Source organism: Coregonus clupeaformis, chromosome 12 (genome assembly GCF_020615455.1).
Source record: "Coregonus clupeaformis isolate EN_2021a chromosome 12, ASM2061545v1, whole genome shotgun sequence".
NCBI classification, from domain to species: domain Eukaryota; kingdom Metazoa; phylum Chordata; class Actinopteri; order Salmoniformes; family Salmonidae; genus Coregonus; species Coregonus clupeaformis.
This window is the reverse complement of record NC_059203.1, coordinates 14961628-14968462: the sequence shown is the minus strand read 5'-3', so window position 1 is coordinate 14968462 and position 6835 is coordinate 14961628. Positions and strand designations below refer to the sequence as shown.

The 6835-nt window shown below is 41.7% G+C and overlaps 1 protein-coding gene across 2 annotated transcripts in view; it reads right to left on the bottom strand.

Annotated features, from left to right (window-relative positions):
• The window catches only part of LOC121577873 (centromere protein P), a 170628-nt gene that overhangs the window by 54664 nt on the left and 109129 nt on the right, over window positions 1-6835 (bottom strand). The gene's annotated exons all lie outside the window — the stretch shown is intronic.

The following is a 6835-nucleotide window of genomic DNA, read 5'->3' as shown; positions in this document are numbered from 1 at the left end:
AACACAGTCAAAACACAGTCAAAACACACAAAAACACAGTCAAAACACACAAAAACACAGTCAAAACACAGTCAAAACACACAAAAACACAGTCAAAACACAGTCAAAACACACAAAAACACAGTCAAAACACAGTCAAAACACACAAAAACACAGTCAAAACACAGTCAAAAAACACACACAGTGGTTTGTTGGTATCCATGGAAATAATTCTCAACTGTCTGTCTGTGTCTGGTGGTGACCTAATCAGACATCCTCTATCCTGAATGACAGTGATCTCTGTGTTGTAAATACGTCTATAGGCTAAAGTCTAATAAACCTGAACCATTAAGAATAATCAACATAACGACCTTCTGAAGTTAAATACATAAACAATACTATATCTATATCTGACAGTATTGATTCCTTGAAAGACCTGGATTGTTTCATTAATCAAGCATGCAGGATGGGAGAGAGTGAAGCTGGCTCTAATTGGACATCATGATGAACAGGGTTCCTATGTTGATGAACAGGGTTCCTATGTTGATGAACAGGGTTCCTATGTTGATCCTGATGAACAGGGTTCCTATGTTGATCCTGATGAACAGGGTTCCTATGTTGATCCTGATGAACAGGGTTCCTATGTTGATCCTGATGAACAGGGTTCCTATGTTGATCCTGATGAACAGGGTTCCTATGTTGATCCTGATGAACAGGGTTCCTATGTTGATCCTGATGAACAGGGTTCCTATGTTGATCCTGATGAACAGGGTTCCTATGTTGATCCTGATGAACAGGGTTCCTATGTTGATCCTGATGAACAGGGTTCCTATGTTGATCCTGATGAACAGGGTTCCTATGTTGATCCTGATGAACAGGGTTCCTATGTTGATCCTGATGAACAGGGTTCCTATGTTGATCCTGATGAACAGGGTTCCTATGTTGATCCTGATGAACAGGGTTCCTATGTTGCTCCTGATGAACTGATCTGGTTGTGAATAAGTCGGCTATCTAAATACTCATGAACACAGACAACTAATCGACATGACCTTCTGGTGTTAAATACATAGATAGTACTGATTTTTGGATTCTTAAATCGACATTCTGGAATTACATACAGTGCCTTCAGAAAGTATTCACACCCCTTGACTTTTTCCACATTTTGTTGTGTTACAACCTGAATTCCAAATTTATTAAATTGAGATTTTTGGTCAATGGCCTACACACAATACCCCATAATGTCAAAGTGAAATTGTTTTTATTTGTATTTTTACAAATTAATTAAAAATGAAAAGCTGAAATGTCTTGAGTCAACCACTTTGTTATGGCAAGCCAAAATAAGTTCAGGAGTAACAATTTGCTTAACAAGACGCATGGACAGACTCACTCTGTGTGCAACAATAGAGGTTATTAACATGATTTTGAATGAATACCTCATCTCTGTACCCCACACATACAGATACAGTGGGGAGAACAAGTATTTGATACACTGCCGATTTTGCAGGTTTTCCTACTTACAAAGCATGTAGAGGTCTGTAATTTTTATCATAGGTACACTTCAACTGTGAGAGACGGAATCTAAAACAAAAATCCAGAAAATCACATTGTATGATTTTTAAGTAATTCATTTGCATTTTATTGCATGACATAAGTATTTGATCGCCTACCAACCAGTAAGAATTCCGGCTCTCACAGACCTGTTAGTTTTTATTTAAGAAGCCCTCCTGTTCTCCACTCATTACCTGTATTAACTGCACCTGTTTGAACTCGTTACCTGTATAAAAGACACCTGTCCACACACTCAATCAAACAGACTCCAACCTCTCCACAATGGCCAAGACCAGAGAGCTGTGTAAGGACATCAGGGATAAAATTGTAGACCTGCACAAGGCTGGGATGGGCTACAGGACAATAGGCAAGCAGCTTGGTGAGAAGGCAACAACTGTTGGCGCAATTATTAGAAAATGGAAGAAGTTCAAGATGACGGTCAATCACCCTCGGTCTGGGGCTCCATGCAAGATCTCACCTCATGGGGCATCAATGATCATGAGGAAGGTGAGGGATCAGCCCAGAACTACACGGCAGGACCTGGTCAATGACCTGAAGAGAGATGGGACCACAGTCTCAAAGAAAACCATTAGTAACACACTACGCCGTCATGGATTAAAATCCTGCAGCGCACTGCCAGAGCCCTGCAAAATGACCTCCAGCAGGCCACAAATGTGCATGTGTCTGCTCAAACGGTCAGAAACAGACTCCATGAGGGTGGTATGAGGGCCCGACGTCCACAGGTGGGGGTTGTGCTTACAGCCCAACACCGTGCAGGACGTTTGGCATTTGCCAGAGAACACCAAGATTAGCAAATTCGCCACTGGCGCCCTGTGCTCTTCACAGATGAAAGCAGGTTCACACTGAGCACGTGACAGACGTGACAGAGTCTGGAGACGCCGTGGAGAACGCTCTGCTGCCTGCAACATCCTCCAGCATGACCGGTTTGGCGGTGGGTCAGTCAGGGTGTGGGGTGGCATTTTTTTGTGGGGCCGCACAGCCCTCCATGTGCTCGCCAGAGGTAGCCTGACTGCCATTAGGTACCGAGATGAGATCCTCAGACTCCTTGTGAGACCATATGCTGGTGCGGTTGGCCCTGGATTCCTCCTAATGCAAGACAATGCTAGACCTCATGTGGCTGGAGTGTGTCAGCAGTTCCTGCAAGAGGAAGGCATTGATGCTATGGACTGGCCTGCCCGTTCCCCAGACCTGAATCCAATTGAGCACATCTGGGACATCATGTCTCGCTCCATCCACCAACGCCATGTTGCACCACAGACTGTCCAGGAGTTGGCGGATGCTTTAGTCCAGGTCTGGGAGGAGATCCCTTAGGAGACCATCCGCCACCTCATCAGGAGCATGCCCAGGCGTTGTAGGGAGGTCATACAGGCACGTGGAGGCCACACACACTACTGAGCCTCATTTTGACTTGTTTTAAGGACATTACATCAAAGTTGGATCAGCCTGTAGTGTGGTTTTCCACTTTAATTTTGAGGGTGACTCCAAATCCAGACCTCCATGGGTTGATACATTTGATTTCCATTGATAATTTTTGTGTGATTTTGTTGTCAGCACATTCAACTATGTAAAGAAAAAAGTATTTAATAAGATTATTTAATTCATTCAGATCTAGGATGTGTTATTTTAGTGTTCCCTTCATTTTTTGAGCAGTGTATATTTGTGTTTTATTTTTCATATTTTTTTCTACAAATGTCAGATTTGTTTTCCCACTTTGACATTAGACTATTTAGTGTAGATTGTTGACAAAAAATGACAATTAAATCCATTTTAATCCCACAAAGTAACACAACAAAATGTGGAAAAAGTCAAGGGGTGTGAATACTTTCAGAAGGCACTGGCCTTGTTGCAAACAGGATGCATGTTTTGGAGTATGCCTAGATAATATTGACTATTTAAAGACTTGATTGTTTCAATTATTCAACAGGCAGAATGTGAGACGTGTCGGGGGAGATGGTACACTTGAATCTAAAAATGACTGGAGTCGGCTCTATTGTAGGCTAGACAGTGATGATAGAACCAGATCTCAGTCAACTCGCTGATCTTCTGTAGGAAAATATTACACAAACTCAAAATGGGAGAAAGATGATACTGTACTCAAACATGAATAAAGACCCCTTTCCATTATAGCTGGGTGTCTCAGCCAAACCCTAACATAGTTGGACCGTCTGAGTTCCCCATAAGTACCCCTTCCGACTGCAAATTCATAGATAGAGCTACGGATGCAAGGACTGGCCATCCATGATATCAAAAATATAGTTTTAACCACGTTTTGAGGCTACATTGTTTACCAACAATGGAGTAAAAATAAAAGCTTATATTTTGGGTTCTGAATAAATTCATTAAAAATCCTACAATGTGATTTTCTGGAATTTTCTTTCTCATTTTGTCTGTCATAGTTGACGTGTACCTATGATGAAGATTACAGGCCTCTCTCATCTTTTTAAGTGGGAGAACTTGCACAATTGGTGGCTGACTAAATACTTTTTTCCCCCACTGTATATTTTGGGTTCTGATAGGTTATGGTATAACAGTTGAACTAAGCCCATGAGGCATTTCTAAGTTATATTTTTTGAAGAATCAAAGGGTATATCATTCATTTAAAAAGTACCAAAAAATAATAATAAAAAAAAGGGGGGAAAAAAGGGTTTCCAATCGCCCCAGATTTTCCCTTTAACATGCAGAATGCGAGATGAGCTTAAAGCAGGCTAGATGATATTGTAGGCTAGACAGTGATGTTACAACCAGACCTCAGCATACTGACTGATATTACACCCCCGACTCAATGGGAGAGAGATAATAGTATACTGACACATAAATAAAGACCCCTTTGGGCCCGTTCCATTATAGCTGTGTGTCTCAGCCAAACCTAAACATAGTTGGACCCTCTGTGTTCCATTCATAAAGTACCACTTCAGACTGCAGTTACTGCTGTGGCAAGCAGATATCAATGCCACATGGAAAAAAATGATGGAAAAAGAATTGTGTAATACTTAGCACCGAAGGCAACATGCATTTAACATTATTTTGTGCTTTGGTTGGGTATGAGTTTGGGACGTTTCTGGTAATTCCAACCTAATTCAACGGTTATTTTGGCCCAAAGTCCATTCCTAAAACAGAACTCAAAGTGAAAATGAGAATTGAGAAGGCAATCCCAGCTGCTGCTACAGAGTGTGAATGAAAGACACATTAACTAGCTTAGCAGTGGGGTCATTTTATCTACACATTAACTAGCTTAGCAGTGGGGTCATTTTAGCTACACATTAACTAGCTTAGCAGTGGGGTCATTTTAGCTACACATTAACTAGCTTAGCAGTGGGGTCATTTTAGCTACACATTAACTAGCTTAGCAGTGGGGTCATTTTAGCTACACATTAACTAGCTTAGCAGTGGGGTCATTTTAGCTACACATTAACTAGCTTAGCAGTGGGGTCATTTTAGCTACACATTAACTAGCTTAGCAGTGGGGTCATTTTAGCTACACATTAACTAGCTTAGCAGTGGGGTCATTTTAGCTACACATTAACTAGCTTAGCAGTGGGGTCATTTTAGCTACACATTAACTAGCTTAGCAGTGGGGTCATTTTAGCTACACATTAACTAGCTTAGCAGTGGGGTCATTTTAGCTACACATTAACTAGCTTAGCAGTGGGGTCATTTTAGCTACACATTAACTAGCTTAGCAGTGGGGTCATTTTAGCTACACATTAACTAGCTTAGCAGTGGGGTCATTTTAGCTACACATTAACTAGCTTAGCAGTGGGGTCATTTTAGCTACACATTAACTAGCTTAGCAGTGGGGTCATTTTAGCTACACATTAACTAGCTTAGCAGTGGGGTCATTTTAGCTACACATTAACTAGCTTAGCAGTGGGGTCATTTTAGCTACACATTAACTAGCTTAGCAGTGGGGTCATTTTATCTACACATTAACTAGCTTAGCAGTGGGGTCATTTTATCTACACATTAACTAGCTTAGCAGTGGGGTCATTTTAGCTACACAGCACAGAGACAGAGACTTCCCCATTATCACTACCCACTGTATAGTATATTAGCCCTACCCACTGTATAGTATATTAGCACTACTCGGTTAAAAGCTCAGTTTGACCACTTAATGATAGAAAAATAAATACATTTATACTGAACAAAAATAAACATAAAATGTGAAAGTATTGGTCCCATGTTTCATGAGCTGAAATAAAAGATCCCAGAAATGTTCCATACGCACAAAAAGCTTATTTCTCTCAAATGTTGTCCACAAATTTGTTTACATCCCTTTTAGTGAGCATTTCTCCTTTGCCAAGATAATCCATCCACCTGACAGGTGTGGCATATCAAGAAGATGATTAAACAGCATGATTATTACAAAGGTGCACCTTGTGCTGGGGACAATAAAAGGCCACTATAAAATGTGCAGTTTTGTCACACAACACAATGCCACAGATGTCTCAAGTTTTGAGGGAGCGTGTAATTGGCATGCTGACTGCAGGAATGTATACCAGAGCTGTTGCCAGATATTTAAATATTCATTTCTCTACCATAAGCCTCCTCCAACGTCGTTTTAGAGAGTTTTGGCAGTACGTCCAACCGGCCTCACAACTGGAGACCACGTGTAACCACGCCAACCCAGGACCTCCCCAGACCACGTGTAACCACGCCAACCCAGGACCTCCACTTCCGGCTTCTTCACCTGCGGGATCGTCTGAGACCAGCCACCAGGACAGCTGAAGAAACTGAGGAGTATTTCTGTCTGTAATAAAGCCCTTTTATTGGGAAAAACTCATTCTGATTGGCTGGGCCTGGCTCCCCAATTGACTGTTTTCCTTATATGAACTGTAAACTCAGTAAAATCTTTGAAATTGTTGCATGCTGCGTTTATATTTTTGTTCCGTAATATATAGCTAGTGCTGGTGCATGACAAATAATTTCAGCAAAACTGAGGGGAAAACCTGTCAGACAAAGAGATTATACTTGGCATAGGCTATCGTCTTCCCAACGTAGCATAAGCCACAGGGGCACCTTTTCATGGATTCATACTGTAAGTCATCATAGCATGCTGAGACTGGAGCAGACAGACAGGACAGACACAGAGTGTGTCCCATCCTACCCAGGTCGACAGACAGACAGACAGACAGACAGACAGACAGACAGACAGACAGACAGACACAGACAGAGGTTGTGTCCCATTCCACCCAGGTCACCAGTATCAGTTACTCCACTACCTGCTGTCTCCCTACATGGGTGGCCCATATTATTAGAGAGAAAATACTGCACACTTTATTGTTATGGC